Genomic DNA, 22653 nt, shown 5'->3' with positions numbered 1-22653 from the left:
GTAATTATGGTTCAAAAGGTGGAAAGCGCGGGAGGGGTAAGTAAAGGGGCCCCCCTGCCCTTAATGGAACCCCCTCACCCCAGTGCCGGACCAAAACCACCCCATGTCCGGACCGGTTCGGAGGCCAATAGAATGGCCTCCGAACCGGTCCGTGCACATTCCTAGTCTGATGTCAGACGCAGGGTGTGTGTGCGTGTGTCGGGGCTGTGAGACGTGGCCCCTGATTGCATGCGGCCCGGTTCTTTGAACCCATTGGCCCAATTGTGGCTCCGCCCCTGCATATGCTCCATCCTGAGTTTCTTGCTAGATAATTAGTTTATCCTAAATGGTGATGCACCTGACCAAACATGCTGGCACGGTGGCGGGATTGTGGGGAGGCAGACTCCTGCCTGCCTCCCTGCACACAATTGATTATTCTTTACAGGCTCTGCTGCTTGCACATCACATGAGCCATGCTGCAGCAAGCAGCCGTACAGGGAGCAAGAGGTGGAAGTCCTCTGGCATCCCTCAATGAAACACACCAGGTGGTATCTTTATTTCAACTTTACAGGCAGGGAAAACCAGGACTTTCCAAAAGCTGAAAACCGATGTATTGTATATTCTTTGGGAAATAACTTTTTTCCAGTCAGCTTTAAATAATGCAGAGATATGGGAGCCTTAAAGAATAATTCTCTAAGACAATCCTTCTAGAGTAGTCATATCTGCATAAATGAAACTACAGGAGACCTGCAGATATTGCCGCTTCAGCCTCTATGGTTTTTACTTTTTGAGGTCAACTTCCTGGTACACATATTTAGCTGTTGCTTGGGTAGTTTGGGTCTTTCATGAGGTTCTCTGGTTGGGATTGTAAATTTAAAGGAAATCCCTCCTTTAAATTTTAAATCCTCCAACCCCACGAATGACCAGAACTATCCCCATAACTAACTTCGTGTGCCACTAATGATCAGCCCGTGCTGCTTCTCAGCTGAGAATTGATTGGGGATTTTAAAGTTAAACCCCAAAGCCTGCAGCTGCTTCTCATCTGAGGAGTGGCAAGGGCTGCTTATTCACTTTAACATTGAAATTCCCAACCTGTTCTCAGCTGAGAGGCAGCATGGAATACTTATTTGTGGGGTTGGGGACTTAAAACTTAAAGTGAGTAAGCAGCTCATGCTGCTTCTCAGGAATCAAATCCCATTTTTCAGGTTAGAGTTAAGCTTTGAATATCACAGTTTTAAATTTTGCTGTACTTCCATGGAACATTACCACCATGGCAATATTCAAAGGTCATCTCTAGTTCAGAGTGAATGGTTTGAGAAACCAATGTTTTCAAACTAAGGCAGACTCAGAAGGGAGCATTCTCTTGATTTGAATTGCTTCCCATACTTTGGAGTTCAAGATTATCTGATTTTGTTTCTGAGGCATTAGGGATCCTCCACAGTTCCCTTTTTATCCCCAGATTTTCCACAGAGCACTAGGGGTGTGTAATGTGTTTTAAAATTTATATGCCCCCATTTTTTCATAAATGAATTAATGGAGGCTTACAACAAAATTCATGAAAAAACAGCAGAAAAGCTAACTTGATGTGATTGGTCACATTATTGCATCAAGATTATTTTTGAGTGATGTTTTAGCAGATGGTTGCTAATGGCTGGGGAGGTTTGGAAAGTAGAAAAAGCTTAGAAAGGGGCTCAGGTTTCAAGAGTTTAAAAATCTGGGAAATGTTCCCAGAGAATTATAGGCCTAGTGACGTGTTCAAGGTCTTAGTTTACAGTATCAAGAGGTCAAGATGCCCAGATGGTGGAAGTACATGGCGAGAAAATGATTTTGAAAACTAACAAGTCAGATTTTGCTGCCAGATGGGTGGGAGATCATAGTATATTTAAATGTGTCCTTTCTAATTTCAATGGGACTACTTTGAGTAATTTTCCTCATCATGTCAGCTTATGTTCATAAGATAAACATATACTTCAATAAGTATAACAGATGTATCTGGGTATACTTTGTATGTTTTCCTTGCTTTGTGCCTAATTAAATAGGTAAACCATAACATCTGGTATGTTCTCCTAAGACCTACGTATCTTCAAGGTTTGAACACCTACTGCGGAATCTGGAGCAAGCACAGCTGGGCTATGAGCCTCTGCACAACAGTTAGTGATGTCTTAATCCGTAAGCAATCCTGAGTATGTACCCATGTGTTTTAAACCAACAAAGTATTAATCAGCTATGGAGATTCTGGTAAAACAAAGTATAAAGTCCTAGCACCCCTGAGATCTACATGCTTAAAAGTTGGTGCTGTATCACAATTAGTGATGACGACAACCAATATTTATATACTGCTTTTCAGCAAAAATGCCCAAAGTGGTTTACATATAGAAATAAAAAATACATAAAGATGGATCCCTGTCCCTGAAGGGCTCACAATCTAAAAAGAAGCATAAGATAAACACCAGCAACAACCACTGGAGGGATGTTGTGCTGGGACTGGAGAGGGCTAGTTGCTCTCCCCTGCTCAATAAAGAAAACCACCACTTGAAAAAGGTGCCTCTTTGCTCATTTACGAGGGTATTGGCTTGCTGAAGAAAAGCACAGGGCTTAACTGGGAGAAGGAGTTAGGCTCAGGACTTGCTTTCAGGAGCCAGTGTTGGAAAATCAAAAGCAATAAAGAATACTGTGCTTCTTAGTGCATGCAGAGTTCCTTTCCCTTATTCCCGAGTAACTATAGTCTGTAGTGGCACACCTAGGTCATTTTGGTGCCCAGACCTGTGAGGCTCCCCACCGTGGCCAGAAGGCCCCCACGCTGTGGCTGCATGCCCCGCTGTGGCTGCATGCCCCCCTATGGCTGCGAGCCCCCCCCCCACTGTGGCCATGAGCTTCTCCCTGCTGCTGCAAGGCCAAACTGCTGAATTTTTCAATAATTCTAGCCACTGGGGGGTTGAACCAAGAAGGCCTCCCCCACCTCCCCCTGTGGCAGCAGTGGCAGTGGGCAGAGTGGGAGCAGCTGCTGGGCATGACCATCCATCTCAGCAGCTCTTGAGAACTGCAAGGTGCTCCAGCGTGCCTGCACAGTTATAACAGAGCATGGAGACACTCTATTCCAACTGTGCAGGTGCTCTGGAGTGCTTCACTGTTCTCCGGGGCCACTCAGCTGGACAGTCAGGCCCAGAAGTCGCTCGCATTCCACCCACTGCCACCACCATGGAGGGAGGCCTTCTCGGCTCACCCCCCGCCCCGGCAGCTAGAATTATTGAAAAAATCAGTAGTTCTGTCTTGCGATGGGGCAGCAGCAGTGGGTGCAGGGTGATGGCAGGAGACCCCCACCATTGGAGGCCCCCCGGACCTTGGAGGCCATGGGCTGGGGCCCCAAGGTCTGGGGGTAAGAGCGCCTCTGACAGTCTGTCCCATGCACATGGCCTCTTCTAGGCCAGAGGTCTATGCTTCAGCCCCAACATCTCTTTTTAAAAAACAAGCCTTAGAAAAAAGGCATCGGGATGCCATCACTAGATACCTTGGATGCCAAGCGGCAATCAAAATGGAGTCCCTTAGATTTAACAACAAGTATGTTAAGCCGCAGCCAGTTCCAGGACCAGAGATTCCTTTGGCACTCATTGGAGCTGTATCACTATGCCTTAAGCAAACAGAAAAAGCAGATTTTGCTGCCACTGAAAAACCAGACATTCTTTGCAGAATCTGAGCCAGGACAACATGAGCTCTGGCACTAACAATAGTTGCCTGGTGCACAGAGGTTGTTTTGAGCTTCAGTGCGGTTAAGCTGCTTGGAGAGATGAAATGTAAGAGATCTAGCTCTTCCAGTTTATTATTTATTTATTTATTTGATTTGATTTTTATTCCACCCTTCCGAGCTGGCTCAGGGCGGTTTACAATTAAAAAACAGAAATCATTAAAAACAATTAAAACAGAAATACAAATATAAACACCAATTTAAAAACATCTTAAGAAACAATTAAACTATCAAAACAATTAAAACCCTGAAAACCAGGTTAACATTAAAACAATTAAAACTAATTAAAAACCCTGAAAGGCCAGGCCAAACAGATGAGTTTTAAGTTTTAATGCAGTTGCATTGCATCAAAATTAAAGGTGATTGATCCACTCACAAAACTGTCCTTGTTCGTGTTATGCTATGGCTCATGCTTGATTCCTCTCCCCCACTCCAAGATTTCTCTGAATCCCATAGCAAACACTCACAGGCCCAGTTCAGATGGACCTGCGGTAGCGCTGTGCACAAACTTGTTTGGAGGGTGGGGAGCACGCGGTCCTGAGGCTCTGCCTCACTGCATACAGCCCAACTCTGAGGTTCCGCATGATATCTGAATGATATCAGTAATACCCTCAAGATTCATACTTGCTCCTTCAAGTGAAGTGCAACCCCATCCAGAACCAGTAAAATCTCCTCATCCCGATTGGCTCTCCTACTGACGAACATTACCTCTGTCTTGTCCAGATTCAGTCTCAGTTTATTAGCCCACATCCAGCCCATCACGGCCTCCAAGCCCCTGATTCAGGACATCCACTCCCTAGGATCAGGTGACAAGGAGAAATAGAGCTGAATGTCATCTGCATATTGCTGACAACTCAGTCCAAGTCTCCGGATGACCTCTCCCAGTGGCTTCATGTAGATGTTAAACAGCATGGGGGACAAAATCGAACCCTGTGGGACCCCACAGGCCAATGGCCATGGGGCTGAGCAGAAGTCCCCCAGCACCACCTTCTGAACCCTCCCCCCAAGAAAGGATCAGACCCACTCCAACACAGAACCTCCAATTCCCATACTCAAGAGGCGGTCCAGAAGGATACCATGGTTGATGGTACTGAACACTGCTGAGAGGTCCAGCAGAACCAACAGGGATGCACTCCCCCTTCTAGTTCCCAGCATAGGTCATCTGCTAGAGCGACCAAGGTAGTTTCAGTCCCATATCCAGGGTGGAAGCCAGATTGAGAAGGGTCCAGATAATCCATATCATCCAAGACCCTTTGCAGCTGGGATGCCACCACACACTCTTATGACCTTGCCCAAAAAGGGAAGGTTAAAGACAGGTCTATAGTTATCCAGATTGGAGGGCTTTTAAAGTAATGGTCTTACCATCGCCTTCTTGAGGCATGATGGCATCCTGCTCTCCCTTAATGAAGCATTAATAATCACCTCCAACCATCTGCCTGTACCCTCCCTGGCAGCTTTTATTAGCCATGAAGGGCAAGGGTCAAGAGCATACAATATCACCCGCACACTGCCCAGGATCTTTTCCACATCCTCAGGCTGCACCAACTGAGAAGAATCCAACACAATAGGACCAGATGGTACCAGAGGCACATCTGCTAGAACTGCCTAAACTCTGGAGTCCAAATCAGCATGGATGCGAGCAACTTTATCTGCAAAGTGATATGCAAACTGATCACAATAGACTACAGATGATTCTTCCCCCATTACCTGGGGGGAATGTGTGGAGCAATGTCTTTGCTACATGGAACAGCTCCACTGGTCTGCACTTAGCAGATGCAATGGAGGCAGAGAAAAAGCATTTCTTCGCTGCCCCCACTGCCACGGAGTAGTCCCTAAAATGGGCTCTAGCCCGTGTTTGGTCGGATTAATCATGACTCTTTATCCAGTGTTGTTCCAGCTGTCACCCGAGTTGTTTCATCGCCCTAAGCTCCGAGGAAAACCAAGGAGCAGAACAGGCTCCACTAAGCCGGAGAAGGTATTTAGGAGCAACTGTGTCAACATCCTGGGCTGTCTCTCCATTCCAGATATTCACCAGGGCCTCGACAGGGTCACCAGCTCTGGACACTGGAACTCCCTGAGGGCCGCCTGGAAACCAAGTGGATCCATAAGCTTCTGCGGGCGGACCATTCTAATCAGTCTACCACCCCTGCAGAGGGCAGACAAAGTAGTCAAACTAAACCCCACCGGGTGATGATCTGTCCATGACAAGGGAGTTATCTCAAACTCCCCCATCTCCAGATCGTATGCATGTATGTATTTATTTAATTTTACATATTTTTATACTGCCCAAAACTTACGTCTCTGGGTGGTTTACAACAAGCATTTATTCCTCGGTCGGCAAAAACCAGATCCAGAGTATGTTCTGCCATGTGGGTAGGGCCTGATACCAGCTGAGATAGGCCCATGGTTGCCACGGAGGCTATGAAATCCAGAGCTGCACCTACTGGGGGGTGGGGCTCAGCATGGACATTGAAATCCCCCAAGACAATAAGTTTGGGGGAACCCAAGATCACCTCCGAGACCACCCCCGCCAGCTCAGGTAGGGAGACTGAAGTGCAGCAAGGTGGTCAGTACAGCAGCAGAATCTCCAGCCTATCTCAGAGGCCCACCCGCAAGGGCAAACACTCAAAATTCTGAGATTGCCTACCAGGCACCTGGAAATGAGGAGGATCTCTCAATAAATAACTGCAACGCCCCCTCCCCTCTGTTGCAGGGGAGTAATGGCAGGAGAGAGGGCACGCCCTCAACTCCTGTCTGTGGCTTCCAGCGGCATCTGGTGGGCCACTGTGCGAAACAGGATGCTGGACTAGATGGGCCTTGGGCCTGATCCAGCAGGGCTGTTCTTATGTTCTTATGACCCTCCAGGCGTGGCTGCTGCATGATCAGGAAACCTGGAGGACAGAGCTGAGAGAGACCAACCCCACCCCGCTCATCCAACCAGGTTTCCGTCACACATACCAGGTCCAAATCGTGGATGAGAGATGTTTTAGTGTTGACCAACCTGACATTCAACAGCAGCACCCTAATCCTTGATGAAATGTTCTCAGAGCTTCCGGAGGTCACAGGGTTGGGAGAAGAGCTGGAAAAGGGAACAGGCCTCAATTGCCTGGACCGTTTTCCCCTTAGCGGCCTGCCCAGCTCCCACCACCATAGCTCCCTCTGCCTGCTACCTGTGATATTGCTGCCCCCAGATCATCCCCACTATTCTGCTCTTCCAGATACACCTCCTCAACCCGACCAACCTCAGCTCCTCTGTTTGATAAAAACCAGGTCCAGGACTCATGCAGTCAAACTCTGGTGCTGGCTTCTTGATGGAAAAACAAAAGGTCTTCTGAGGCCCTAGGCAGTTCGCCCCATGGCTGAGAGCCTCAAGGAGAGCCCTTGTGTACGCGCTGAGAGGCTTGCGCTCTTGGCCCAGCCTGCTCTTTGTAGCAGGAGCTGCAGCAGCCCCACAGGTGACACACCTGGAGCAAGGTGGGGCAGAGGCAAACACCAGAGTTAGTGCCCTGCCCAAGCTGTTCTTTCTTCTTTCCCGCCATGGAGTAGATATATCTATGTTGGTTTATGAACTATAGCAATTCAAGAAGCAGTTCAGCTGCAGTTCCTAGTTTTTCTGCAGTTCCTAGTTTTTCTGCAGTTCCTAGCTTTTAGGAACTGGAATTCCATTTAATGATTCCATATAATGATTCCAAGAGTATTTTCAAAGAAGCTTATTTGAAGCTGACCATTGCTGCGCTAACACACATGAGAGTTTAGATATGGTGACACTTTCTGGTGAAAAAGAATTGGTATGAATGCCACTGTTCTGTGTTATGCACATATCCACAACCAATGTTGTTATTTTCAAAAGTGTAATGGATTTTGTTCTGTTGCTAGCAATGCTTTTCTGCCAGCTCCCAGGAGCCCTCTCATTTGTGTTTGAGTCTCCAGGCTTGGAGACCTCACTCTTGACTTGCTCAGGAGCTTCACAGTTTCATGAGCTCTCCATTTGTGGCACATGGGGACAGGTTATTTAATTGACAGTGGGCCAGCTGCCCCTAGATTTGGCTCCTAACAAGCAAATTGGAAGATGCACACCCTCCATATGCTGGAATACCCTACGCAGACCCCAGAAGTTAACTGAAGCAGGTTAACTTTAGGTTAATGAAAGCAGGATAGCAAGGTCACCCTGCACTCAGAGTGAGCTGCCTCACCATCCCTTCCTTTCTCAAAGGATAGCAACAAGCTAATGTATCAGTTAACTCAGCAGGAAGGATGCAGATAAGGCTCGCGGAGGTAAATTTCCCCCTTCACAAAAGAGGTTGAGTCAGCAATAAGGACCTAGAGATGCACCCATTAAAAGTACTGAATGGATCATTGGATCCAGGCAGATTTCCTCTTTTCATGTCTGTGCACTCTGTTTTCATGACAATCAGCCTTGGTGTGCCTTAGCAATTCCCTCATTGTTACAGTCGGGAAGAGCAATCAGCAGCAATGGAATCCTTGCTGGTTCCACTCAACACACCTATCCAACAAAAAAGGTCCATTGGAATGTGCCCCCAGGATATGCTTTTTTATGAGTATAAGAAGTCCCAGTTAAAGAAGATCCAATGTGCTCTTTGCGTACCAACTACCTTGGCGTCACCAGCTGCAGCTTGGGGGATTTACTGTCCACAGGCCATGTCAGGCTGTGTTCAGTTCTTCGTGCCACCCTTAAGATCAGCTTCCTTGCCCAACGTGATCTGCCCAGTTGCCCACATAGAAAGCTGGTTCCATGGAGAAAGCACCTTTGTAGATTCACCTCTGTCAACTAACCCTTCCAACCTTCTCACCCCTGACCAAGCTGTCCCTGAGGAATGAGATCCCTTGGTGGTTCCAGAAGCCTTGAGATCCCAGATCAGGTGATGTGACTGTTTGCTCCTTGCTTGGCCCAACTCTGTCGCTACTCTCCTTAAATCCAACCACCTTCTTCTCTAGAAAGCCTCTTTCTCTTGCCTGGGAATTTATACCATTAGGACTTCAAGCTAAATTGCCTCATTGCAGTTAAATGCATTTTTAGTAGTAATATTGCTTTAACCACACCTTCCTTCCTGTTGTACCCCTCCCTACAATAAATTCTTTCTCTTGATCTTGAAACTTAAATCTTGTCTCAGTCCAATCATTTCCTGGGTCCACACCTTTGTGCAAACTTAAATCTGACGTGAAACTGTCCTTTCTGAGCTAATTCTCCTTCACAAGTCTGAACATAGATTTAGGGGTGTTCACCAGTCACACGGGGGAGGTTTCATTAACAGTTCTGTTTACTGTGAACAGACATAGCAAATAGTTCTGCTCTTAAAATACACCTCATGAGGACCTGACAAAATAATGTTAATATTCTTTAATGACTGTTAAATGTTTTTTGGGGGGCATCTCTTGATACAGAGGGCTCTCTGGAATTTTTTAGAATAGCCACCTTAAGTGGCGCAGTGCGGAAATGCATGACTAGCAAGCAGAAGGTTGCCAGTTCGAATCCCCACTGGTATGTTTCCCAGACTATGGGGAACACCTATATTGGGCAGCTGTGATATAGGAAGATGCTGAAAGGCCTCATTTCATACTGCGTGGGAGAAGGCAATGGTAAACCCCTCCTGTATTCTACCAAAGAAAACCACAGGGCTCTGTGGGCACCAGGAGTCGAAATTGACTTGACGGCACACTTCACCTTTAAATGTTTCTTTTGAGGCATCTCTGGATACAGAGGGATCTCTGGAATGTTTGGAATGGGGAAAAGTCACCAGAAGTTAGGAGTGATGAATTTTCTAAGGGGAAAGGGTGATATAATGTGCAAGTGTAAAGAAACAGGAGTTTGGTAGTTTATGAAAGGAAGGAGAGAGAGAGGGAGAGAGAAAACATTGGCCAAAGGCATCTTACAGTGCTGGAGTGTATCTTTCCAGGGATCAATGTCAGCCAAAAATTTTTGTTGACTTGTCAAAAGTGCATATGCTATTTGACATGCAAAAGTACATGTTTATGATGTTTTAAAATTTAATTTATAGTCATTTTAATCTGTTTATATGATTCTTAGGTTTTGGTCGTTTGGATTGTAAACTGCCTTGAGATTTTATATAGAGTGGTATATATATGATAGAAAGATCAGATGTTACATATTCTGCACTTCCTCCAGTGGCAAGGAGTTCCAGCGGCAGCACTTCTTGGATTTTAGTTTCCTTGGGAGGCAAGAAAACTGGAAGCTTATACATGAAATATATAGGTAGATAATTTGCCTCCACCTGATGATCTACCTATATATTTCATGTAAAGACTGAGAGATAGTAGCAGAACCACTGCAAAACAGTGACCCCCCCACCCCCTCAGGCAGTCCAGAAGCATACCATGGTTGATGCTATCAAAAGCCGTCAAGAGATCCAAGAGGACCAAGAGGGTCACACGACCCCTGTCGATTCCTAATTGGAGATCATCCATCTGGCTGACCAAGACAGTCTCCACCCCATAGCCCACCTGAAAGCTGGTTTGAAATGGATCCAGATAATCTGCTTCTTCCAAGACTGACTGGAGTTGAGAAGATACCACCCTCTCAACCATGGAAGATTGGCGACAGGCCTATAATTGCCTAGCTCTGAGGGATCCAATGCAGGTTTCTTCAAAAGTGGTCTAATAATTGTCTCCTTGAGACAAGGACGCACCCTGCCCTCCCTCAGAGAGGCATTAATACATCTTACCAATGTACTGTAACAGTCTTAGGGTACAATCCACCCACTCTGGTGCAGCTTTGGGTTTCAGTGGAGCCTCCTTTCCTCCCTTTCTATTTGGTCCTTGGCCAGGCATATGTATCCAGATACATTCACACCAGCTATTATTTTCAACTGGAAGCCTCTGTATACTTTCCATATATGCATCTAGCCATTGCTTTCCTCCCCCAGGGCCCCAGCATGTAAGTTACTTGTGTTCCTTGGGAGGAGAGAGAAGAGTGGATGCATCTATAGAAATTATACCAAGGCCTCCTATTGAATACAATGGCTGGTGCACATGTTCATTTGTACATGCACATGCCTTCCCAAAAGCCAGATGGTGGGGGGGGGGAGTGAGAGGAAAGAAGGCACCATTGTTTCCTATGTGTGCAGCTGTGTGAGCCAAGATGTGGGCCAATCAAGAAAAGAGATGAAGGGAGGAGGACTCTGTTGAGCACTATGCTGTTTACTTGCACACTCTTCAAGATCGTAATACTCTACAGTACATGTGGGTGGATGGAAAAAAGCTGCAGACATGTTACCTTGTGCAGAATCCTGCTCATACTGGATATTTGCACGACTGGTTTGCAACACATTGCAGCAGCATGCTAAAAGCCAGTGGAGTGGACACAGGGTTCTGTACAAGGTGTTGGATATTGTATCACAATTTTTGTATGTGGGACTGGTGGCTGGAATTCAGCAGCATCTTATTTATGTACTTGTTTTTCTATGTAAACTGTGTTGAGAACTTTGGTTGAATAGTGGTATATAGCACCACCACCACCACCACCACACAGAGCTATTTCAGAGACATTCAACCTTTATGGCAAGTGTACCATAAGCCAGGGGTGTGCAATTCAGATTTTTGGTGTTACAATTCTGATCCAAATCAAAACACCCCCGATTTGTTTTGGGGTCCAAATCTGACCCATCCAATTCACTCCAGATTTGATTCGGATCTGAATTAATCCAAATCCGAATTGATTCGGATCAGAAAACTGGGTCCCAGGGCCAAAAGAGTGGAGTGGGGTGGTAGTGCCTAATAGGTGGAGGCGACCACCAAATTGCAGAGGGATTGGGCAAAGGGCTGATTTTTGGTGAATTGATGAAGTTTATGCATCTTTAAGGTTTTCCCCCATAAGGTATAATGGAGGTGTATCACTTCATGTTGGGGGGGAAGGGGTGGCCTAGAGTGGTGTGGGGTTGGTGGTAGTGCCCAAGGGGAGCAAGGAAGCTACCAGAATTTTTTCAAAGGATTTGGGCAGAGGGCTGATTTTTGGTGATTTGTTGAAGTTTACGCGTCTTTAAGGTTTTTCCTCATAAGGTGTAATGGAGGTTTCAGCAGCCCCATAACTGCACTTGGGGGGCCATGGGGTACAGGGTTCTGTTGTTTCTGAGGTGTTCTGAGTGTAGATTCTTTGGTAGCAAACGAGATTTTCAATACAAACCATGAATCCACTCTCATTTGCTACCAGAGAATCTACACTCAGAATACCTCAGAATCAACAGAACCTTGTACCCCATGGGTTAGCAACCCATGGGGGTGACTGGCACCCTCTGTTCACTACACCGCCACTCACTCTGGGCAGCCTCAGCACCCCCCAAGTGCAGTTATGGGGCTGCTGAAACCTCCATTACATCTTATGGGGGAAAACCTTAAAGACCCATAAAGTTCAACAAATCACCAAAAATTAGCCCTCTGCCCAAATCCTTTGAAAAAATTCTGATAGCTTCCTTGCCCCGCTTGGGCACTACCACCAACCCCACTCCACTCTAGGCCACCCTTTCCCCTCCGACATGAAGTGATACTTGTCTCATGGTAGCAAGCATGACTTGTCCCCTCAGCTAAGCAGGATCTGCCCTGGTTGCATTTGAAGGGGAGACTAGAAGTGTGAGCACTGTAAGATATTCCCCTCAGGGGATGGAGCTGCTCTGGGAAGAGCAGAAGGTTTCAAGTTCCCTCCCTGGCTTCTCCAAGGTAGGGCTGAGAGAGATTCCTGCCTGCAACCTTGGAGAAGCTGCTGCCAGTCTGTGAAGACAATACTGAGCTAGATAGACCAATGGTCTGACTCAGTATATGGCAGCTTCCTATGTCCCTATATTCCATTATACCCAAAATGGAAATTTCCCATTTCTCATTTTGGGACCCGAAATTTTTACCCCACTGCTTTGCAGGTGGGGGTGGGGAATTAGTGACATCCCATGTTCCAGCTTCCCCCCAACCCACAAGTAACTGTGTACTCAGTTTATATTTTAGGAATTTTTAGACTCTTTATTATGAGGAAAGGTTATTAGACACCAAAGAGCCTAAACACTTGAAAAAAATGCTAGAACATAAACTGAGTAGTACCCTACTGCCTTGCGGGCGGGAGTGGGGTGTAGTTGGCACATGGCAGTTGACAGTTGGCACTGTCAAAAAGACAGTCGAAATGGAAGTGTGTAATGAATCCTCATAGGGATTCATTTCAGGAAAGTTATTATACACCAAAGAATTCAAACATTTGAAAAATAGTGTCCACACATTTCGCTCCATAACTTCACTTCTACAAGGGCTAGAACTTAGATTTTTTAAATTAAAAGTTGGGACTCTTGGGGAATTATTAGGAGGGATCCGATTCTCAAATCAATTCAAATCAAATCAGGCACGATTCGATTTGTACTTGAATCTAGCCAATGGACCACAGGGGTGATTTGTTTTGTCTCCGAATCACCCGAATCAGCTAGATTCAGGTACAAATTGATTTGTACCCGAATCAGTTTGCACATCCCTACCATAAACTGAATCCAAAATATAAGGCAGTGCAACCCTATGTACTAGAGTATACATGCAGCCCTCATTCTCTTGAGGTGGTTTTGACTCTTGTCTTCGCCAAGGAGCAGACCAATGTAGGGTAGGCAGGAATGCAGCTGCCTTATAGTAAGCAGACAATTGGTCAATCTAATTTAGGATTGTCTGCTTTGGTTGGCAGTTGACCAACTCTCCAATGTTTCAGACAAGGATCTTTTCCAGTCTTACCTGGAGATGCCAGGGATTGACTTTACTATCAATCTATGGTCTCTTCCCAGAGGTTTAGCCCTTTCCTAGGCTCCGTGGTTCCTGCTGCTTGTGCTTCTTCTAGCATGGTTGTTGCAGATTGACTACCATGAACTGCGAAGTCTTAGTCCAGCTGAGCTGGCTTCCCTCAGAGTGGATAAGTGTTTACAAAGAGCTGTCCTTCGGCATCTACACACTGTTTTTCAAAAGAAGTAGTGAACAGAAAAGAGTGTGCTCTGAAATTTTCATGGTGGGGCTGAAGGGGTTACAACTCACTGTAAGTAGAGAAAGTGTTGGACACATTTTATCTCTAATATTGACCTAGTTGGTCTACTGATTTGGGATTTAAAGTAATTTATTGTGCAATTCTCTGTTGTGTTTACTCACACATCAAGTGGATTGTAAAGAGGATAGATGCATCATTAGCCAATGCAGTATCAAGGATTTACAAAGAAAGGAAGGGGAAAGGAAAAAAAAAATCATTATTCACTATTTACGGCTGCAACCAGAGTCGGCCTGAACTTTTCAAATTGGTCTCATATATCAGTTACTCTCAATGGCAGATGCATATATTTTATCAAATAGGTAATTTCCAGGTTTGTCTAAATCCAGATGAGAGTAAGTAAAGTTCAGCTTATCAAGCAATATTAAACAGAAGTGGTAGAGCGGAGAGCCAGAAAGGTTGATTCAGCTCTTCCCTTCAGGAGACAAATCAATGACTCAACTTCCTTCCTTCCTTCCTTGCCTTTCAGAAGTTGGTCCAAGTTGGTGATCTGCACACCTTGCGACTCTCAGAGCAGAACACAATCTGCCACCATCCACGTGTGGTGGCCCATCAGGGTTTGATCAGCCTCCTGGCTTTGCATGCAGCTGCAAACACAGGTGGGCTGTGAAGGACCTAGTAAACCACATTACATGGTTGGCAAGTTGCCTTTTACTTGGTGGCAGAGGCATCGTTAGGTACTTAAAAGATCTGAGCCCTGGTCCCACAAGGCTTGGCTCAGGCCCACAGCCTCCTCCCTCCCCCGCTGTTTTTGATAATCAACCCTTTTCATGCTCCCCAAGGAATCCAAAATTCTCTTCCATTTTTGAAGCTGTTAATCATCAGGATATCCTTATTAGCTAGTAATCATGTGTGAGTGGGCTCAATTTGAGCCAGGCTTGATATCGAACTGGCCCGGTTTGGGCAGTCCAAGTTTGAATCAGACTGACCCCAGTCCTAAGAAATGCTTTGTGCGCCGGCTCGGGTATACTTGTAAAAGGGAATCCTGGAGGGGGCATAAAAATAAAGGGACATCCCTAATCCTTTTGCTAAAGGCACAGGGGCAGGGATGGAGAGAGAAAGCGGCCTCTGTACCTTTGGAAGTACATCACCACATGTGACACAAATGGCCTCTGCATGTGTGGAGGTTGCAAAAATGGCCTCTGTGCATGCGCAGAGGCCTGAACCAGGCTTCAGCTGGCCTGGGCTGTCATTTGGGAGGCTGGTGGGGGGCCTTGGAGGAGCTCCCACCACTGCTCACCACCACCTCGAATGCTTCTCCACCACCTCCGCCATGCCCTCCTCTAAAGGTATGGAGGCCACTTTCTCTCTCCACTCCTGCCCCTGAGCCTTTAGCATAAGGAGTAGGTAAAGTGTGCCATCAAGTCAATTTCGACTCCTGGCATCCACAGAACCCTGTGGTTTTCTTTTGGTAGAATACAGGAGGGGATTACCATTGCCTCCTCCCACGCAGTATGAGATTATGCCTTTCAGCATCTTCCTATATTACTGCTGCTCAATATAGTACCAGCGGGGATTCAAACCGGCAACTTTCTGCTTGATAGTCAAGCATAGGGATACCCCCTTTACTTGAAAAAGTATACCCTCTTTATAAGTATACTCTAGCTGGCCTGTGAACTGGTTTGGCCCAGTTTGGCTGACCCCGAAGCTGAACCAGCCAAACTGGTTCCATGCATATCCTATTAGCTGGCATGTTTGGGCCTTCAGCACTTGCTTTATTTGGAAATCTATATTATTATTTCTCCAAGTCAGGCCATGCGTGGCGACGTGGTAGGAAGGAGGCGATTGGATGTTCTCCAAGACGGGCCATGCGTGGAGACATGGCAATTGGCTTAGTTTGCAAGCAGAAGCACCTGATTGGGCAGTGGGGATTCCATATGCAGAGTATGCAAGCAGAAGCACCTGATTGGGCAGTGGGGATTCCATATGCAGATAGGGAGAAGGAGCCTGTGAGAGCAGAAGCACCATGGTGATTGGGCAGTGGGGATTCCCTATGCAGATAAGGAGGAAGGGCCTGTGATGGTTAAGGTCAGTTGGAATGCAGCTGTTACTGGTCGGAAGATGTTCTGGATATAAAAGGATAGCAGGCAGGGGTCTGCAAAAAGACAGGTCCTGAGGGAGGAAAGAGCCCCTTCAGGAGAGGGAGGATGCTGTTGTGTAAATGAGCAAAATCTGGTAACTCAGGGAGGGAGGGAGAAAAAACATGAAGGGAGGGGGAAGAAAGAGTGGGGAAGAGCGAGTGGAGGAGAGAGAAAGAGAAAAAGAAGGGAGGGGGAAGAGAGACAGAAGGAAGGGCAAGGGATGAGCCTGAGCCTGTCAGCAGCCTGTCAGCAGGCCATGGCGGCACTGGCAGCAAGGAAGGGTCCAGGCAACCACTGCTACTGTTTGGGGCTACTGAGGCCATTGTAAGAGGGAGGCAGGCAGGCAAGGGATGGGCCTGGGCCTGGGCCTGTCAGCGGCCTGAGGGGAACAAGCGGCCATCGTGGTGGCAGCAGCGAGGAACGGCCCAGTCAACCACTGCTGCTGTTCCTGAAGGGAGGAGCAGGAGCAGGGCTCGGGTGAGGGTGGGGAGGTTTCTGTGGATAGGGGGCTGCAGTTTGGCCAATAGGCAGCAGCAATGCTGCAGCCACGACCAAGAAGGGTGAGGAGGATGGAAGCAATGGGATGGAGGAGGAGCAGGAGTGCAGCTCAGGTGAGGGTGGGGAGATCTCTGAGGTGAGGGGAGCAATCAAGTACTAACATGCAGATGCTCTAGAGCGTGCAAGAGTTCCAGCATTGAAGTGGAGAGAAATAATGGCAGCAGTCAGGATGCAGAGGTGGAGGGCCGGCAGGCAAAGCCCCGCCAGCCATGAAGAGGAGGCGGTGGCGGGGAGAAATGATAGTGGCAGTGAGGAGGTTGGAAGACAGCAGGCAAAGCCCTACCAGCCAGGAGGAGAAGGTGGGAGGCGGTGGTGGGATGGCCTGGCCTTGGCCCGCCCAATGGGGAGAGCTGCAGGGTGGGAGCAAGTGAGCGAGAGGCGGGGGGAGAGTGAGTGAGCAAGCGGTGGGGAGGAGAGCGAGTGAGCAGCAGGGGGGAGAGCGAGCTGCGGGGGATGTCACAGGCTCAGTACACAACTGCACAGATGCTCTGTGCGGGGTCAGCTAGTTTCCCTCTATTTTTCAATAATTTCTTGTTGTAACCTTGCCAGTGCATGCAAGTTGAGTTTACTGAGCATTCATATTTCACCCCTCCACCTTTATTTTTTGTGATTACAACACACATAGAAAAAAACAGGGAGCATCCCACTATGCACCAACAAAAAGAGACCACATCTCAGGATGTTTGTTCCCATCTGATGAGCTCAACATGTTTCGTCCAAAGGCCTTCCTCAAGGACAACTAAACTTTATGAGAACTCCGATGAAAATGCAGTTCATTGACTTCAACCACTGAACAGACAGTGATCTCTGGCCCTCTTGCTGGGCCTTGATCCCAGGACAACTCTTGCAACTCTCCTCCTAACCTGTCTCAATGGGCCCTTTAAGTTTACATTTCATATAAATATGTATCACTTTATTGTTCAAACCTGTTTCCTTAGAAACAACAAGTTGAAAAGAATTGAAATGGGGAGGGAGAATATCATCTTGCAAACAGTGTGACCATTTAAATGTTAATTTACAATTCTAAAAGGATAACAAATGTACAATTCATTCAGCTCTTGTTTCTTCCCCCTCAAATTATATTAGGGCATGGAATCTTTAATTGCTGTATTAAACCAGCTAATGTTGGCAAAGTGCTTTGCGAATGAATAGTGCAATATAAATACTCAATGCTGCTATTGAAGAATGTATTTGCCCTTCCATAAGTTAGATTTTTGTTCTCCCATTAAAAAAAGAAAGAAAAAAATAGGTTAAGTACAAAAACTAATGATGTACAAGCAATGTCAAGGGGATACATTAGCAATGAGCACATTTATAACTTACTGTACCTGGGAGGTTCTATTGTTTAAAAATGTATCTGCAGAAAAAATATTAGAGGGCAAAACCAGGTGCATTAGCATGATCTGGCATAAACTCAGCTGCACATTTCATATTCTAGCTAACAAATGCCTACAGAAGTACCTTGGATTAAAAACAATCTCTGTACAAAGTGTGCCTCACAGTAATATTTACATAGAAAGGCTTAATATATCGAAATGCAGGAACAGTGTTCTCTGTTAGTGGGATACACCCATGTGATACAATGAATTATAGTACCTTATGTATGAAAATGCTCTTTAGATAAGGTATTGTGAGAACAATGGCTCGATCTATTAGGCAAATACTTCAATGTGTTCAACAAAAGAAAAATAAATATCCAGATTGTTAGACTTTGATTCACCATTTGTATTTTACTCTGTTGGAATGTTTATTTGCACAAAAATGAGAGAGAATCATACACATACTTGCTTTGTATCTGTTTACCAGTAAACATGAATAAAAGATGACTAATTTGCTAAGGGGTAACCATTTCAGAAGCTTGTAATCTACATTATCTTACCATATTGTGAGGAAAATCTTTCCACTTGTCTAGATTGCTGATCAGCTGCAAGAGTGCAGGCAGTTTTTCTTCATCTTTGGCAGGACAATACTGAAAATCAGATTACCACTAAAGACCAGTGGTTATGTGGATGCTGCGGTAATGCTGGCTGCATGTATTCAGCTATGTTAGAATGGAGACTCACATTCATTTTTGGATGTGTTTTACTGTGTAACACCTTTGTGTCCACTCCTCTTTCACCTTCTCATGTAGGGGTGTACATGGACCATTTGGTCCACGGTCCAATGAACCAGTTCAGTCTGGTTCAGCTGAACTGTGGACTAGTCTAGCAGTTTAAGGTGGCGCAGGCTGCGAGTGGCACCTTTAAAAAGTCCTTACCCATGTGACCACTGCTCCAGGCCGCTTTCTGCTGCTTCCCCCAGCAGGCTGCGCATAGTGGTGGCGCGGCTCCATCACTCACCTGGCCTCTGCGCAAGCACAGAGTCTGTTTGCATGGTCAGCAACACCATGCTGACCACACAGATGGCCTCCACGAATGCACGGAGGTCAGGTGAGTAATGGAGCTTACTGTTGCCGCACGTGGGCTGCTGGGGGAAGCACCACTGCAGCAGGAAGCTGCCTGGAGCGATGGTCACACGGGTAAGGACCTGCTTTTAAAGGTGCTGCTCACCACCACCCCGGTGCCACCTCGAACCACCGGACCAGTCCACAGTTCAGTCGAACCGGACCAAATTGGTTAGGTGGACTGAGGACTGGTCTGAATTTGGGCCACAGCCTGAACTGTGGTCCATACACACCCCTATGCATTCACACTACTCACACAAAATACATACGTTATCCACTCATGCCATCCATATACAAAGTGTAACAGTTGACCAATACTACAGTGATGCTGTTTAATCAGTTGTCCCTCTGCTTTCCATTTTCCATCAACAGTTCCATGTGTTCCTAGCTTCTAAACCTTCTAAGTTTGAATGTTCATATGTATTCCATAACACATCAACAGCTGGGCCTTTAGCTGGGGTAAGCACTTTTCAATCAACTCAAACAACTCTCACAGGTAGTTGCTACAGAGGTTTCAAACACTGTAGCCTATGTTTACCTCAGGCTGTTTTTTATCTTCACATTTCATCTGATTTTGTGGGTAGAACCCCTACATTTTCACTACTTTTCTGTGCTTTTAACTGGATATTTTGTTACTCTCTCTACTAGATACTCCAGAAAGAGTATCCAAAGCTGGCTTTAACTCTCTCTCTCTCTCTCTCTCTCTCTCTCTCTCTCTCCCCCCCCCCCTCTCTCTCTCTCTCTCTCTCTCTCTGTGTGTATATATATATATGACATTTTAAATTTGATGTTTATTGTACATGTAGTTTTGTACTTGGCAAAAGTTGTAAATAAAAAAAACTTGGTGCAGATGCTGTAAACAATGGCAGAAGTAATACTTTGGGTTGGCAGTCAGGGCGGATGAAGGGAATTGATTAACAAGTCAACTGGCAATCAATTAAATGTGCACATTATTTTCTGGGCTCAGTCCCTGAATTGGAAAGGTTTCATAGAAGAGGATTTCTCCAAGGCTTGACAGCAACTTCTAAAAGGCTTTTGGTCCGAAGGAAAAGAGCACAGGGGCATTAAACAAGGACAAGTCATACTGGTGCACTGCAGAGGACTGACTTACAGAACTGGAGGAAGCTAATGCTGTTGACCATCTTTTTGCATAAACGCTTGAAAAAGAAAAGCAAGCAAGCAATGTTTCCTCAGTTTCTGTTCCATGTTCCTTCACTAATTTTCAAGGCAAACGGTCAAACTCCATTTTAGGATAAGTATATTCTGAGTGCAGGAGTGACTCTAGAACAACTACAGTGGTCCCTCGACTTACGAAGTTAATCCGTTCCGAACGCACGTTCGTAGGTCGAAATTTTCGTAAGTCGAAAAGCGCACCCACAGAGGTCTGGAAACATTCGTAAGTCGAGGAAACCGCATCTAAAAATTCGTAAGTCGAGGAAGCCGCATCTAAACCGGCAACGACTTCCGGTCATTTTTGTCGTTTGTAAGTCAAAAACTTCGGATGTCGAGTAGTTCGTAAGTCGAGGGACCACTGTAATTGGCGGGAGCAAAGGGTGGCAAATAATATTATAGAAGGGGTGATGATTTTGCTATACATTGAGGCTATTCACATGAGTGAGCAAAACTGGGCTAAGGGAGCCCAGCCCGGTTTTGCTCGCTTGTGTGAACCACCAGGATCGGGTCCGATAGCCCGGTAGCCACCAGGATCGGGCACAATCCCGGTGGCTACACAGCGGCAAACCCGCCTATGTAGCCTCCTCATCAAATGAGGTTAAGGGAGCGAGCGCTCCCTTATCCTCAATATTTTGATCATGTGTCTGAGCGGGCACACTTGGGGGAAGGGGGCTCCCGGTAATGCACCGCACACTCGCGCGGTGCATTATTTGGGCACCTGGGCTGGGCGCAGCGCAGCAGGGCTTCCCTGCGCCCCACCCCCAGAGCGCCCGAGCAAGGTGTGGGAGCATTGCAGGGAAACCACTGCTCATCTGGGAGGGCGATCCGCTCGCCTAGAAACCAGAGGAGGATCATCTCCAGGGAAGGTAAGGTTAATCCTTCAAACGTATTCAGAAAATGGCCGGATTCCTCTTAGAAAATATAAAGGCTGTTCTCATGAGCAGCTTAGCCCAAGCTGGCTTAGGCTGCTTGAGTGGAGCACTGGGATCCTCACGGATTCTGGAGCTCCTGACCCACTCCAAAGCCCATCCTTTAGTCGAGGTTAAGGGTGTGAGTGTGCCCTTAACCCTGGCACTGGGGTAATGTGCACACTCAAACTGCTTGCTCATTGCACAGTGTAGAGGTGTGCATGGAACTGGCTGGTTTGATTCAGTTAGAGTCTGAACCAGACCTGACCTGGACTGGGCCAGATTGGTCCAGCATCCCCTCAACCGTGCCCCACCCTGGTTCATTTCAGTCCAGGGGGGTTCGCGAGCTTTTTAAAAAAAAAGTTTTAAAATTATTTTTAAGCTTACTCCCACCGTGGGGGTTCTCTGAGGCGGCAGGGGTGTCCACGGAGGTTCACCCTCCCACCAACTCCAGAGATTGTCTGGGGGGAAGCTAAGGTTTGCACAGCCTTCCCCTCCCTCCAGCCTACCTGCCTGCCTCCACTCATGAGAATAGCCTCACTGTCTTTTTTGATTAGCTCAAACCTTCCAGCCTGCTTTTCAGTCTAGTTTCATCTTGTTGTCCAAGATAATGTGGCAGGAAAGACTTTAGTAGGGATGTGGACAAATCAATTTTCTTTATTCAATTTGTGCCCCAAACAAATCATCCTTAATTTGTTTTGTATCCAAATCTACCCCCTCTGAATCACCCCAGATTTGATTTGTATTTGCTTTGATTTGTATTTGGACTGATTTGGACCACTTAAAAATGCCCTAGATGGGCACCAAATTCGGGTGGTTGGTAGGTCCCCTGGGGAGCCACCTACCACCCAAATTTCAAGGCAGTGGAACACTTGGTTGATTTTTAATGATTTTTTTTTAGTTTTTATTGATTTTGAACATTTCTGCTGTAGGAAACCATGGGGATTTGAAGTTGCCATATCATAACCCTAAAACAGATCCCCAGCTTTCATTTTTTAAAAAAGGCTAAGCTCTAGCCCTTGTAGAAGTGGAGTTATGGAGAGAGAAAAGTGCAGTCATTATTTTACAAGTGTTTGCATTCTTTGGTGTATAATAACTTTTCCTCATAATGAATCCCTATGAGGATTCATTGCATACCTTCATTTAGTCTGTTCATTTTGACTGTCACTAGACAGTGCCAACTGTCAACTGCCATGTGCCAATTACTACCCCCCCCCGCAACCCCCAGCCCTGCAAGGCAGTGGGGTACTCATTTTAATTTTTAGGAATATTGAAATGTTTAGATTCTTTGGTGTCTAATAACCTTTCCTCGTAATGAATCCCTATGAGGATCCATTATATGTCTTCATTCCTCTGTTCATTTTGACTATCATTGGACTGCCAACTGTCAACTGCCATGTGTCAACTACACACACACACACACACACACACACACACACACACTCTGGGGTACTCAGTTTATTTTTTAGGTATTTTTGAAGTGTTTAGATTATTTGGTGTCTTCATTACATACTTTCATTTCTTTTGTTCATTTTGACCCCATTGCTTTGCAGAGGGGGTGGGGAATTGGTGGCATCCCATGTTCCAACTACCCTCCAACCCACAAGCCACTGGGTACTCAGTTTATATTTTAGGATTTTTTGAGGTGTTTAGACTCTTTGGTGCATAATTAATCCTCATAGGGATTCATTATGAGGAAAGGTTATTAGACACCAAAGAGCCTAAACACTTGTAAACATAGT

General features: G+C 46.2%; 1 long non-coding RNA gene across 1 annotated transcript; it reads left to right on the top strand.

The window, feature by feature from the left end:
* Positions 1-15790: 15790 nt before the first annotated feature.
* Positions 15791-18102, top strand: LOC128330661 (uncharacterized). The gene is made up of 2 exons (XR_008310197.1): positions 15791-15923; positions 17013-18102. It is a non-coding gene; the product is annotated as an uncharacterized LOC128330661 (long non-coding RNA).
* The last annotated feature ends 4551 nt before the right edge of the window (positions 18103-22653 follow it).

Source organism: Hemicordylus capensis, chromosome 6 (genome assembly GCF_027244095.1).
Source record: "Hemicordylus capensis ecotype Gifberg chromosome 6, rHemCap1.1.pri, whole genome shotgun sequence".
NCBI classification, from domain to species: domain Eukaryota; kingdom Metazoa; phylum Chordata; class Lepidosauria; order Squamata; family Cordylidae; genus Hemicordylus; species Hemicordylus capensis.
The sequence above is the reverse complement of the archived record's forward strand: the minus strand, read 5'-3'. Positions and strand labels throughout refer to the sequence as shown.